This window comes from Lolium rigidum, chromosome 5, assembly GCF_022539505.1.
Source record: "Lolium rigidum isolate FL_2022 chromosome 5, APGP_CSIRO_Lrig_0.1, whole genome shotgun sequence".
NCBI classification, from domain to species: domain Eukaryota; kingdom Viridiplantae; phylum Streptophyta; class Magnoliopsida; order Poales; family Poaceae; genus Lolium; species Lolium rigidum.
In genome coordinates this window covers 235,742,827-235,757,944 of record NC_061512.1, presented here as the reverse complement: position 1 = coordinate 235,757,944, position 15,118 = coordinate 235,742,827, and positions in this window count along the sequence as shown.

The following is a 15,118-nucleotide window of genomic DNA, read 5'->3' as shown; positions in this document are numbered from 1 at the left end:
CTTCCTTCCACAGTTGATCTTCCGAAATATTGCATCCCGACGGTGCTTTTTCTAGCGAGAATCTCGGCTCCGGTGCTCGATCTCCAAATAATCATGAAACATGCAAAATAGATGAAATAACATAAGTATTGTGTCCCAATATGAAATATATCAATGAATAACAGCAAATTATGATATAAAATAGTGATGCAAATTGGACGTATCAGGATGCTGATACGTCTCCGACGTATCGATAATTTGTTATGTTCCATGCCACATTATTGATGATATCTACATGTTTTATGCATACTTTATGTCATATTTATGCATTTTCCGGCACTAACCTATTAACGAGATGCCGAAGAGCCAGTTGTTGTTTTCTGCTGTTTTTGGTTTCGAAATCCTAGTAAGGAAATATTCTCGGAATTGGACGAAATCAACGCCCGGGGGCCTATTTTTACACGAAGCTTCCGGAAGACCGGAGGAATTACGAAGTGGGGCCACGAGGCGCCGCCACAACGAGGGCGGCGCGGCCCGAGTGCTGGCCGCGTGGCCCCGGTGTGTGGGGCCCTCGTGTGGCCCCCGACCTGCCCTTCCGCCTACATATAGTCTTCGTCGCGAAACCCCCGAGTATCGAGAGCCACGATACGGAAAACCTTCCGGAGACGCCGCCGCCGCCAATCCCATCTCGGGGGATTCGGGAGATCGCCTCCGGCACCCGCCGGAGAGGGGAATCGTCTCCCGGAGGACTCTTCACCGCCATGGTCGCCTCCGGAGTGATGAGTGAGTAGTTCACCCCTGGACTATGGGTCCATAGCGGTAGCTAGATGGTCGTCTTCTCCTTATGTGCTTCATTGTCGGATCTTGTGAGTTGCCTAACATGATCAAGATCATCTATCCGTAATGCTATATGTTGTGTTTGTCGGGATCCGATGGATAGAGAATACTATGTTATGTTGATTATCAATCTATTACCTATGTGTTGTTTATGATCTTGCATGCTCTCCGTTATTAGTAGAGGCTCCGGCCAAGTTTTTACTCTTAACTCCAAGAGGGAGTATTTATGCTCGATAGTGGGTTCATGCCTCCATTAAATGCGGGACGAGTGACGGAAAGTTCTAAGGTTGTGGATGTCTTGTTGCCACTAGGGATAAAACATTGATGCTATGTCCGAGGATGTAGTTATTGATTACATTACGCACCATACTTAATGCAATTGTCCGTTGTTTGCAACTTAATACCGGAAGGGGTTCGGATGATAACCTGAAGGTGGACTTTTTAGGCATAGATGCATGCTGGATAGCGGTCTATGTACTTTGTCGTAATGCCCAACTAAATCTCACTATACTCATCATATCATGTATGTGCATGGTCATGCCCTCTCTATTTGTCAATTACCCGACTGTAATTTGTTCACCCAACATGCTATTTATCTTATGGGAGAGACACCTCTAGTGAACTGTGGACCCCGGTCCATTCTTTTACATTGAATACAATCTACTGCAATACTTGTTCTATCGTTTTCTCGCAAACAATCATCATCCACACTATACATCTAATCCTTTGTTACAGCAAGCCGGTGAGATTGACAACCTCACACTGTTTCGTTGGGGCAAAGTACTTTGGTTGTGTTGTGCAGGTTCCACGTTGACGCCGGAATCCCTGGTGTTGCGCCGCACTACATCCCGCCGCCATCAACCTTCGACGTGCTTCTTGACTCCTACTGGTTCGATAAACCTTGGTTTCTTACTGAGGGAAAACTTACTGCTGTGCGCATCACACCTTCCTCTTGGGGTTCCCAACGGACGTGTCAATTATACGCGCATCAGACATCACGCCGGAGATAGAACTGCGCAAAATGTTCTACAATCAGGTTTTTATTGGCCAACTCTCTTCAAAGATGCAAGGAAGTTTATTTTATCTTATGATGAATGTCAAAGGGTTGGTAATATCTCCAGACGCAATGAAATGCCTATGAATTATACTCTTGTTATTGAACCATTCGATTGTTGGGGATTTGACTTCATGGGTCCTTTCCCTTCTTCAGAAGGTAACACTCATATACTTGTCGCTGTTGATTATGTTACTAAATGGGTGGAAGCCATACCTACAAAAAGTGCTGATGGTGAGACCTCTTTAAAAATGCTTTTAGATATTATTTTCCCTAGATTTGGAGTTCCTAGATATATTATGACTGATGGAGGTTCTCATTTTATTCATGGTGGTTTTAGAAAAACTCTTGCTAAGTATGGTATTAATCATAGAATTGCTTCTGCCTATCATCCTCAAACTAGTGGGCAAGTAGAATTATCAAATAGAGAGATTAAATCTATCTTGCAAAAGACTGTTAATAAATCTAGAAAGAACTGGACTATTAAATTGAAAGAAGCACTATGGGCTTATAGAACTGCTTATAAAATCCCATGGGTATGTCACCGTATAAAATGGTCTATGGGAAAGCGTGTCATTTACCTTTAGAACTAGAGCACAAAGCTTATTGGGCTGTGAGAGAACTAAATAAAGATCCTAAACTTGCCGGTAAGAAGAGATTGCTACAATTGAGTTCTCTAGATGAATGGAGAAGTGAGGCATATGAAAATGCTAAACTCTTTAAAGAGAAAGTTAAGAAGTGGCATGATAGAAGAATTATCAAAAGAGAATTTAATGTTGGAGATAAAGTCCTATTGTATCGGTCTCGTCTCGAGATTTTTGCGGGAAATTACTTTCAAAATGGGAAGGACCATATGTCATTGATGAGGTGTATCGATCGAGAGCAATTAAAATTAGCTCTGCAAGGTAATGCCACACAAGTGGTGAATGGACAAAGGCTCAAGCATTATATCTCGGGTGATTCTTATAATGAAGATGTTGATGTTATTCAAGTGGTAACTCCGGAAGCTTTCATCAAAGGCCAAGTTGACAGTCCAGCAGAGTCCGACTTTGAATAGGTAACGAGTTCGGTAAGAAAAAGTCCGCGTTTAACTTTCCGAACAATGTTTTTGCAACTTTTGGAAAATATGAAAAATTACGAGATCGAAATGGAGTGGAGGAGACGCACGAGGGCGTGCCCCCACAGGCCGGCGCGGGCCCCAGTCTGGCCGCGCCGCCCTGTGAGGAGGCCGCTGATATGTCTCCGACGTATCGATAATTTCTTATGTTCCATGCCACATTATTGATGATATCTACATGTTTTATACACATTATATGTTGTATTTATGCATTTTCCGGCACTAACCTATTAACGAGATGCCGAAGAGCCATTGTTTTCTGCAGTTTTTGGTTTCAGAAATCCTACAAAGGAAATATTCTCGGAATTGGACGAAATCAACGCCCAGGGTCCTATTTTGCCACGAAGCTTCCAGAAGACCGAAGGAGAGTCGAAGTGGGGCCACGAGGTGGCGACACACCAGGGCGGCGCGGCCCAGGCCCTGGCCGCGCCAGCCTGTCGTGTGGGCCCCTCGTGACGCCCCTTTACCTGCCCTTCCGCCTACAAATAGCCTTCGTCGCGAAACCCCCAGTACCGAGAGCCACGATACGAAAAACCTTACTGAGACGCCGCCGCCGCCAATCCCATCTCGGGGGATTACGGAGATCACCTCCGGCACCCTGCCGGGAGGGGATTCATCTCCCGGAGGACTCTTCACCGCCATGGTCGCCTCCGGAGTGATGAGTGAGTAGTTCACCCCTGGACTATGGGTCCATAGCGGTAGCTAGATGGTTGTCTTCTCCTCATGTGCTTCATTGTCGGATCTTGTGAGCTGCCTAACATGATCAAGATCATCTATACTGTAATTCTATATGTTGTGTTTGTCGGGATCCGATGGATAGAGAATACTATGTTATTTTGATTATCAATCTATTACCTATGTGTTGTTTATGATCTTGCATGCTCTCCGTTATTAGTAGAGGCTCGGCCAAGTTTTTGCTCTTAACTCCAAGAGGGAGTATTTATGCTCGATAGTGGGTTCATGCCTCCATTAAATCGGGACGAGTGACGGAAAGTTCTAAGGTTGTGGATGTCTTGTTGCCACTAGGGATAAAACATTGATGCTATGTCCGAGGATGTAGTTATTGATTACATTACGCACCATACTTAATGCAATTGTCCGTTGTTTTGCAACTTAATGCTGGAAGGGGTTCGGATGATAACTTTGAAGGTGGACTTTTTAGGCATAGATGCATGCTTGGATAGCGGTCTATGTACTTTGTCGTAATGCCCAATTAAATCTCACAATATTCATCATATCATGTATGTGCATTGTTATGCCCTCTCTATTTGTCAATTGCCCGACTGTAATTTGTTCACCCAACATGCTATTTATCTTATGGGAGAGACACCTCTAGTGAGCTGTGGACCCCGGTCCATTCTTTTACATCGAATACAATCTGCAATACTTGTTCTACTGTTTTACGCAAACAATCATCATCCACACTATACATCTAATCCTTTGTTACAGCAAGCCGGTGAGATTGACAACCTCACATCGTTTCGTTGGGGCAAAGTACTTTGGTTGTGTTGTGCGGGTTCCACGTTGGCGCCGGAATCCCTGGTGTTGCGCCGCACTACATCCCGCCGCCATCAACCTTCAACGTGCTTCTTGGCTCCTCCTGGTTCGATAAACCTTGGTTTCTTTCCGAGGAAAACTTGCTGTTGTGCGCAACATACCTTCCTCTTGGGGTTCCCAACGAACGTGTGAGTTACACGTCATCAAGCTCTTTTTACGGCGCCGTTGCGGGGAGATCAAGACACGCTGCAAGGGGAGTCTCCACAATCCAATCTCTTTACTTTGTTTTTGTCTTGCTTTATTTTATTTACTACTTTGTTTGCTGCATTATATCAAAACAAAAAAAAATTAGTTGCTAGCTTTACTTTATTTACTGTCTTGCACTCTATATAAAAACATAAAAAAATTAGTTACTTGCATTTACTTTATCTAGTTTGCTTTATTTACTACTGCTAAAATGGCCACTCCTGAAAATACTAAGTTGTGCGACTTCACAACCACAAATAATAATGATTTCTTATGCACACCTATTGCTCCACCTGCTACTACAGCAGAATTCTTTGAAATTAAACCTGCTTTCACTGAATCTTGTTATGAGAGAGCAATTTTCTGGTGTTAGTTCTGATGATGCTGCTGCCCATCTCAATAACTTTGTTGAATTGTGTGAAATGCAAAAGTATAAAGATGTAGATGGTGACATTATAAAATTAAAATTGTTTCCTTTCTCATTAAGAGCAAGAGCTAAAGATTGGTTGCTATCTCTGCCTAAGAATAGTATTGATTCATGGACTAAATGCAAGGATGCTTTTATTGGTAGATATTATCCCCCTGCTAAAATTATATCTTTGAGAAGTAGCATAATGAATTTTAAACAATTGGATAATGAGCATGTTGCACAAGCTTTGGAAAGAATGAAATCTTTGGTTAAAAATTGCCCAACCCATGGATCGACTACTTGGATGATCATCCAAACCTTTTATGCAGGATCGAACTTTTCTTCGCGGAACCTATTGGATTCAGCTGCTGGAGGTACCTTTATGTCCATCACTCTTGGTGAAGCAACAAAGCTCCTTGATAATATGATGATTAATTACTCCGAATGGCACACGGAAAGAGCTCCACAAGGTAAGAAGGTAAATTACGTCGAAGAATCCTCTTCCTTGAGTGATAAGATTGATGCTATTATGTCTATGCTTGTGAATGATAGGACTAATGTTGATCCTAATAATGTTCCGTTAGCTTCATTGGTTGCTCAAAATTCTAGGCCATATCATGCTAATGGTAACTCTTATGGTAGATATGTTTCACCTAATGAGGAAAAGATGTTAGAAATTTAAAGATCCACCAAGAGCTTTATGCAATCACAATATGAGCAAAACAAATTGTTTACTAAAACTATGAATGAACAATCTACCTTGTTGAAGAATATAGGAAATCAACTTGAAAATCTGAATATGGAGATTTCTGGGTTGCAAACTAAACTTGCAAATGCTGAAAACCGAATCTCATACATGTCTGCGTCACAATCTTCTTTAATTAATAAAATGGCTGCTAAACCTGAGGATATTGAAAATAAAATTGTTACTACAGCAAATGCCATCCAAGTTAGAATTAATGAGAATATAAGATTGATGGCCGAATTGCATGCTAGGTGGGAAAGAGAAGAAGATGAAAAACTAGCTAAAGAGAATAATGTAGCTAAAGTTTGGACTATTACCACCACTAGTAATGTTAATGATTCACATGTTGCTGCACCTCCTACTATCAATGGTAAAATAATTGGTGTTGGCAATGTTACTACTCCTAGTGCAAAGCCCGCAAAATTGCCTGAAACTGCTAAAACTGCTGAAACTGCTCGTGATAAAACTCGCTGAAATTTTTTCCAACATTGGGGATGATGATCCCATTGCTTTAGATTATAATGGTTTGGATTTTGATGATTGCCACATCTCTGAAGTTATAAAGTTCTTACAAAAACTTGCTAAGAGTCCCAATGCTAGTGCTATAAACTTGGCTTTCACAAAACATATTACAAATGCTCTCATAAAAGCTAGAGAAGAGAAACTAAAACTTGAAACTTCTATTCCTAGAAAGCTAGAAGATGGTTGGGAGCCCATCATTAAGATGAGGGTCAATGATTTTTATTGTAATGCTTTATGTGATCTTGGTGCAAGTATTTCTGTTATGCCTAAGAAAATCTATGATATGCTTGAATTGCCAGCATTGAAATTTTTTTATTTTGATGTTAATCTTGCTGATCATTCTATAAAGAAACCTTTGGGGAGGATTGATAATGTTCGCATTATGGTTAACAATAACCTTGTCCCCGTTGATTTTGTTGTCTTGGATATTGAATGCAATGCATCTTGTCACATTATATTGGGAAGACCTTTTCTTCGAACTGTTGGTGCTACCATTGATATGAAGGAAGGTAATATTAAATATCAATTTCCTCTTAAGAAAGGTATGGAACACTTCCCTAGAAAGAGAATGAAGTTACCTTATGATTCTATTATTAGAACAAATTATGATGTTGATGCTTCATCTCTCGATAATACTTGATTCACACTTTACGCGCCTAGGCTGAAAGGCGTTAAAGAAAAGCGCTTATGGGAGACAACCCATTATTTTACTTCTGCACTTTTGTTTTATATTTGAGTCTTGGAAGTTTTTACTACTGTAGCAACCTCTCCTTATCTTTATTTTATCACATTGTTGTGCCAAGTAAAGTCTTTGATAGCAGAGTCAATACTAGATTTGGATTACTGCGCAGAAACAGATTTCTTACTGTCACGAAATTGAGCAGCCCCTTCTGTAGGAAATTTAGAAAAATCTGCCAATTTACGTGCATGATCCTCAGATATGTACGCAACTTTCATTAAATTTGGGCATTTTCATCTGAGCAAGTTAAGTGCCCCTGAAAAATTCGTCTTTACGGACTGTTCTGTTTTGACAGATTCTGCCTTTTATTTCGCATTGCCTATTTTGCTATGTTTGATGGATTTCTTTGTTCCATTAACTTTCAGTAGCTTTGTGCAATGTCCAGAAGTGTTAAGAATAATTATGTCACCTCTGAATATATGAATTTTCAATTATGCACTAACCCTCTAATGAGTTTGTTTTGAGTTTGGTGTGGAGGAAGTTTTCAAGGGTCAAGAGAGGAGGATGATACAATATGATCAAGAAGAGTGAAAATTCTAAGCTTGGGGATGCCCCCGTGGTTCACGCCTGCATATTTTAAGAAGACTCAAGCATCTAAGCTTGGGGATACCCAAGGCATCCCTTCTTCATCGACAACTTATCAGGTCACCTCTAGTGAAACTATATTTTTATTCCGTCACATCTTATGTGCTTTACTTGGAGCGTCTGTTTGTTTTTATTTTTGTTTTTGTTTGAATAAAATCGGATCCTAGCATTCTTTGTTTGGGAGAGAGACACGCTCCGCTGTTTCGTATGAACACATATGTTCTTAGCTTTACTTTTAATGTTCATGGCGAAGGTTGAAACTGCTACGTTCATTGTTATATGGTTGGAAACAGAAAATGCTGCATGTGGTAAATGGTATAATGTCTTGAATAATTTGATACTTGGCAATTGTTGTGCTCATATAGATCATGTTTAAGCTCTTGCATCATGTACTTTGCACCCATTAATGAAGAACTACATAGAGCTTGTTAAAATTTGGTTTGCATGATTGGTCTCTAGAGTCTAGATATTTTCTGGTTAAGGTGTTTGAACAACAAGGAGACGATGTAAAGTCTTATAATGCTTACAATATGTTCATATGTGAGTTATTCTGCACCATTTTATACTTGAGTTTGCTTCAAACAACCTTGCTAGCCTAGCCTTGTATTGAGAGGGAATTCTTCTCGTGCATCCAAATCCTTGAGCCAAAAACCATGCCATTTGTGTCCACCATACCTACCTACTACATGGTATTTCTCTGCCATTCCAAAGTAAATTACTTGAGTGCTACCTTTAAAAATTCTATCCTTTGTCTTTGCAATATATAGCTCATGGAAAATAGCCTTAAAAACTATTATGGTGAAGAATATGTACTTATGTGTCTTATTTCTTAATAAGTTGCTTGTTGAGCGGTAACCATGTTTCTGGGGACGCCATCAACTATTACACCTTTGTTGAATATCATGTGAGTTGCTATGCATGTTCGTCTTGTCTGAAGTAAGGGCGATTTTCATGATCAAATGGTTTGAGTATGCATATTGTTAGAGAAGAACATTGGGCCGCTAACTAAAGCCATGATCCATGGTGGAAGTCTCAATTTGGACAATCAATCCTCAATCTCTTATGAGAATTTTATCTGTTGTTGAATGCTTATGCATTAAAGAGGAGTCCATTATCTGTTGTCTATGTTGTCCCGGTATGGATGTCTAAGTTGAGAATAATCAAAAGCGAGAAATCCAATGCGAACTTTCTCCTTAGACCTTTGTACAGGCGGCATAGAGGTACCCCTTTGTGACACTTGGTTGAAACATATGTTATGCAATGATAATCCATGTTAATCCAAGCTAATTAGGACAAGGTGCGAGCACTATTGGTAATCTATGCATGAGGCTTGCAACTTATAGGATATCTTATACATAACACATATGATTTATTACTACCGTTGACAAAATTGTTTCTATGTTTTCAAAATAAAAAGCTCTAGCACAAAAATAGTAATCCATGCTTTCCTCTACGAAGGGCCTATCTTTTACTTTATGTTGAGTCAGTTTACCCATCTTCTTTCTATCTTAGAAGCAAACACTTGTATGAACTGTGTGCATTGATTCTTACATATTTACCTATTGCACTTGTTATATTACTTTGTGTTGACAATTATCCATGAGATAAATATGTTGAAGTTGAAAGCAACCGCTGAAACTTATATCTTCCTTTGTGTTGTTTCAAAGCTTTCTACTAAGAATCTATTGCTTTATGAGTAACTCTTATGCAAGTCTTATTGATGCTTGTCTTGAAAGTATTATTCATGAAAAGTCTTTGATATATGATTCATTTGTTTACTCATTGTCTTTACCATTGCTTCGAATCGCTGCATTCATCTCATATGCTTTACAATAGTATTGATCAAGATTATGATGGCATGTCACTCCAGAAATTATCTTTGTTATCGTTTACCTGCTCGGGACGAGCAGGAACTAAGCTTGGGGATGCTGATACGTCTCAGACGTATCGATAATTTCTTATGTTCCATGCCACATTATTGATGATATCTACATGTTTTATACACATTATATGTTGTATTTATGCATTTTCCGGCACTAACCTATTAACGAGATGCTCGAAGAGCCGATTCTTGTTTTCTGCTGTTTTTGGTTTCAGAAATCCTACAAAGGAAATATTCTCGGAATTGGACGAAATCAACGCCCAGGGTCCTATTTTGCCACGAAGCTTCCAGAAGACCGAAGGAGAGTCCAAGTTGGGCCACGAGGTGGCGACACACCAGGGCGGCGCGGCCCAGGCCCTGGCCGCGCCGGCCTGTTGTGTGGGCCCCTCGTGACGCCCCTTTACCTGCCCTTCCGCCTACAAATAGCCTTCGTCGCGAAACCCCCAGTACCGAGAGCCACGATACGGAAAACCTTGCGAGACGCCGCCGCCGCCAATCCCATCTCGGGGGATTCTGGAGATCACCTCCGGCACCCTGCCGGAGAGGGGATTCATCTCCCGGAGGACTCTTCACCGCCATGGTCGCCTCCGGAGTGATGAGTGAGTAGTTCACCCCTGGACTATGGGTCCATATCAGTAGCTAGATGGTTGTTTTCTCCTCATGTGCTTCATTGTCGGATCTTGTGAGCTGCCTAACATGATCAAGATCATCTATCTGTAATTCTATATGTTGTGTTTGTCGGGATCCGATGGATAGAGAATACTATGTTATTTTGATTATCAATCTATTACCTATGTGTTGTTTATGATCTTGCATGCTCTCCGTTATTAGTAGAGGCTCGGCTAAGTTTTTGCTCTTAACTCCAAGAGGGAGTATTTATGCTCGATAGTGGGTTCATGCCTCCATTAAATGCGGGACGAGTGACGGAAAGTTCTAATGTTGTGGATGTCTTGTTGCCACTAGGGATAAAACATTGATGCTATGTCCGAGGATGTAGTTATTGATTACATTACGCACCATACTTAATGCAATTGTACTGTTGTTTTGCAACTTAATACTGGAAGGGGTTCGGATGATAACTTCGAAGGTGGACTTTTTAGGCATAGATGCATGTTTGGATAGCGGTCTATGTACTTTGTCGTAATGCCCAATTAAATCTCACAATATTCATCATATCATGTATGTGCATTGTTATGCCCTCTCTATTTGTCAATTGCCCGACCGTAATTTGTTCACCCAACATGCTATTTATCTTATGGGAGAGACACCTCTAGTGAACTGTGGACCCCGGTCCATTCTTTTACATCGAATACAATCTGCAATACTTGTTCTACTGTTTTCCGCAAACAATCATCATCCACACTATACATCTAATCCTTTGTTACAGCAAGCCGGTGAGATTGACAACCTCACTCGTTTCGTTGGGGCAAAGTACTTTGGTTGTGTTGTGCAGGTTCCACGTTGGCGCCGGAATCCCCGGTGTTGCGCCGCACTACATCCCGCCGCCATCAACCTTCAACGTGCTTCTTGGCTCCTCCTGGTTCGATAAACCTTGGTTTCTTTCTGAGGGAAAACTTGCTGTTGTGCGCATCATACCTTCCTCTTGGGGTTCCCAACGAACGTGTGAGTTACACGCCATCAGCCGCCTCGTCGCCCCTCTCCGACTCTGGTTCGACCTGGTACTTTCCGTTTGTCGAGAAAATTTTTGCTATATAATCCCCCGGACCCCTGAGGTCCGTATATCGTTTTCTCGACGTGTTTTGTTTTGAGCTGTTTCTGCCAGGATCCGTCGTTGATCTAGAAGCACCATGGCCTCCAACAACAAGGACAAGGAGCCTTTGGAGGAAGTGAAGGGAATGTCTTCAACAAAAAGGAAGCGGGAAACTGCGGGGAGTAAGCCAATCTTTGTGGGATTGGTTAACACTGGACGTTCTTTTTCTCATAACTTGCAGGGACCTCTACCGCCGGCTCTTAGCCTCAACTCTTTCCCTGCTGTGGAGGAAGCACTACGGGTCACCGATGAGCTTTGTGATCAATACCGTGCTCGAGAAGGGAGGTGGAGATACTTCGGGAGGAGAACCACCGACTTCGCGGATCGTTGGAGTATCACTCAATTTCCATCACAAGGCCACCACCGACATCTTTGGACAACAATGAATCTCTTCGAGTCTTAGTGCAGAATTGCCAAACTGAGAAGCTGAAGTTGAAGGAGATCTTTAAGAATCGCGGGAGGAATTCATCACCACCGCCGAAGGAGTAATTCATCATCGGTATTGGCATGCCCTTGGTTTGTTCCAAGCTTGGGGGAGTGCCGCGGTATCACATCATCACTATCTTTTATCTTTTTACTTTCAAGTAGTGTCATATCATGAGTAGGGAAGTTATCATATAAGATGTGTTGCGGTATGGAAGTATCTCTCTTTAGTTGGTTATCTATGTATCCCTTGGTGTGAGTTATCGTTATGGAATATTAATGAGAAGTCTTATCATTTACATATCGCACATCTTATTTTAGTTTGCAATCTCTATTATATGATTGATCTTGCTGATAGTATTGGTATCACTTTGGGAGCATTAAGTAAATCTATTTGGTTTTGGCAAACTTAGCATTGGTCAATAGCAACAACACTTTGAGTTTTAAGTAGAAAAGAGGAAACACATGTAGATATGTTATTATCTTTCTTGTTAGTTCCTAGCTTAGTATTCTGAAGTTAAAATTGTTTGTGCTTACAAGTAAGATGCATGATTGTTTCTATCACATGTATATTTGTTTGTTTCCCCCAACCCTTATGCTTGCTAATTAACCTTGCTAGCCAAAGACCTGTACCGAGAGGGAATACTTCTCGTGCATCCAAACCCTCAAACCAAACCCATACCATCAGTGTCCACCATAACTACCTATTGTGTGGTATTTCCCTGCCATTCCAAGTAAATACTTCATGTGCTACCTTTAAACAATTCAAAATTACTACCTCTTATTTGTGTTAATGTTTTATAGCTCATGAAGAAGTATGTGGTGTTTTATCTTTCAATCTTGGTGGGCAGCTTCCACTAATGGACTAGTGGCTTCATCCACTTATCCTTTAATTTTGCAAAAAGAGCTGGCAACGGGGTTCCCAGCCCTAATTAATCAACCTTCATTAATAACTCTCTTCACATGTTTTGCTCTGATTCATCAGTAAGCAACTTAATTTTGCAATAGACACTCCTCCATGGTATGAGATTGTTGGAAGGCACACGAGGATTCGTTTAGCCATAGCTTGTGTAAGCAAAGGTTGGGGGGGAGTGTCATCCTTAAATAAACTAAAGTACATGTGTAAACAAAAGAGAAGAGGGATGATCTACCTTGCTGGTAGAGATAACGTCCTTCATGGGAGCCGCTCTTTGGAGGTCTGTTTGGCAAGGGGGTTAGAGTACCCGCTACCATTCGTTGACAACAACAAACACCTCTCAAAACTTTACCTTTATGCTCTCTATATGATTTCAAAACTCAAAAAGCTCTAGCACATGATTTAATCCCTGCTTCCCTCTGCGAAGGGCCTGTCTTTTACTTTATGTTGAGTCAGTAAACCTATTTCCCTCCATCTCAAGCAAGCATTTGAGTTGTTGTGATCCAACCATCTATATTGTAATCTATTTCATCATGTCTTTTATTCTTCCTTGTTTAGTACAAGTTTTATCTGAATGAATATAGCTTTGAAAATTATCAATGATTATGAGGAGATTACTATGATTGAGTATGCAAGTTTACCATAAGCTTTAATATTAGAGCGCTGCTCAATAGATGAGTATAATCTGTTAACTGTTCTCTGACCAAGAACAAAGTTTGCCATCACCAATTATGATTCCTTATGCACCTTTATTTGTGATTACTTTCTACTTGTTTCAAGTTGAATTATATGAGGAAGTTGTCTATTAGAATGTCTTGTGTGCATGAATATGATGCTTCTTGTCCGTATTTTATTTATCGACTCTTCACTCCATAAACATGTGGTCTTGTTTACTGAGTTCAGTTTCGCTTGGGGACAAGCGAAGTCTAAGCTTGGGGGGAGTTGATACGTCCCTTTTGCATCACTATTTTATATCATAATTTGCTGTTATTCATTGATATATTTCATATTTGGAGATGATACTTATGTTATTTCATCTATTTTGCATGTTTCATGATTATTTGAGGATCGCGCACCGGAGCCAGGATTCTGTCTGGAAAAAGCACCGTCGAGAATGCAATATTTCGGAAGATCAACGGTTGACGGAAATTATATGAAAAATCCTATTTTTCCAGAAGTCGAAGGGAGCCAGAAGGGGGAGCCGAGGGGACCCGAGGTGGGCCCACCTCATAGGCCGGCGCGGCCCAAGGCCTGGCCGCGCCGCCTGTGAGGAGGGGGCCCACAGCCCCCTCTCGCCTCCTTTTCTTCGCGTATGTCTTCGTCCCGAAAACCTAAGCCCCAGAGGATAGTCGCGAAGAGTCACAACCGCCTCTGCGGGGCGGAGAACACCAGAGAGAAAAGAGCTCTCCGGCAGGCTGAATTCTGCCGGGGAAATTCCCTCCCGGAGGGGGAAATCGACGCCATCGCCATCGTCATCGAGCTGGACATCATCTCCATCATCATCACCATCATCATCATCATCATCACCACCATCTCCACCGCTGCACCTCGTCACCGCTGTAACAATTTGGGTTTGATCTTGATTGTTTGAAGGGGAAACTCTCCCGGTGTTGATCTCTACTTGTTATTGATGCTATTGAGTGAAACTATTGAACCAAGTTTATGTTCAGATTGTTATTCATCATCATATCACCTCTGATCATGTTCCATATGATGTCTCGTGAGTAGTTCGTTTAGTTCTTGAGGACATGGGTGAAGTCTAAATGTTAGTAGTGAATTATGTTGGTTAGTATTCAATGTTATAATATTTAAGTTGTGGTGTTATTCTTCTAGTGGTGTCATGTGAACGTCGACTACATGATACTTCACCATTTATGGGCCTAGGGGAGTGCATCTTGTATTCGTTTGCTAATTGCGGGGTTGCCGGAGTGACGAAACCTAAGCCCCCGTTAGTATATCGATGCGGGAGGGATAGCGGGATCTCGGAGTTTAAGGTCTGTGGTTAGATTTATCTTAATTACTTTCTTGTATTTGCGGATGTTTGCAAGGGGTATAATCACAAGTATGTATTAGTCCTAGGAAGGGCGGTACATTAGCATAGGTTCACCCACACAACACTTATCAAAACAATGAAGATTAATCAGCTATATGAAGCGAAAGCACTAGACTAAATTCCCGTGTGTCCTCAAGAACGTTTGGTCATTATAAGTAAACAAACCGGCTTGTCCTTTGTGCTAAAAAGGATTGGGCCACTCGCTGCAATTATTTCTCTCGCACTTTACTTACTTGTACTTTATTCATCTGCTATATCAAAATCCCCTGAATACTTGTTTGTGAGCATTTACAGTGAATCCTTCATCGAAACTGCTTGTCAACACCTTCTGCTCCTCGTTGGG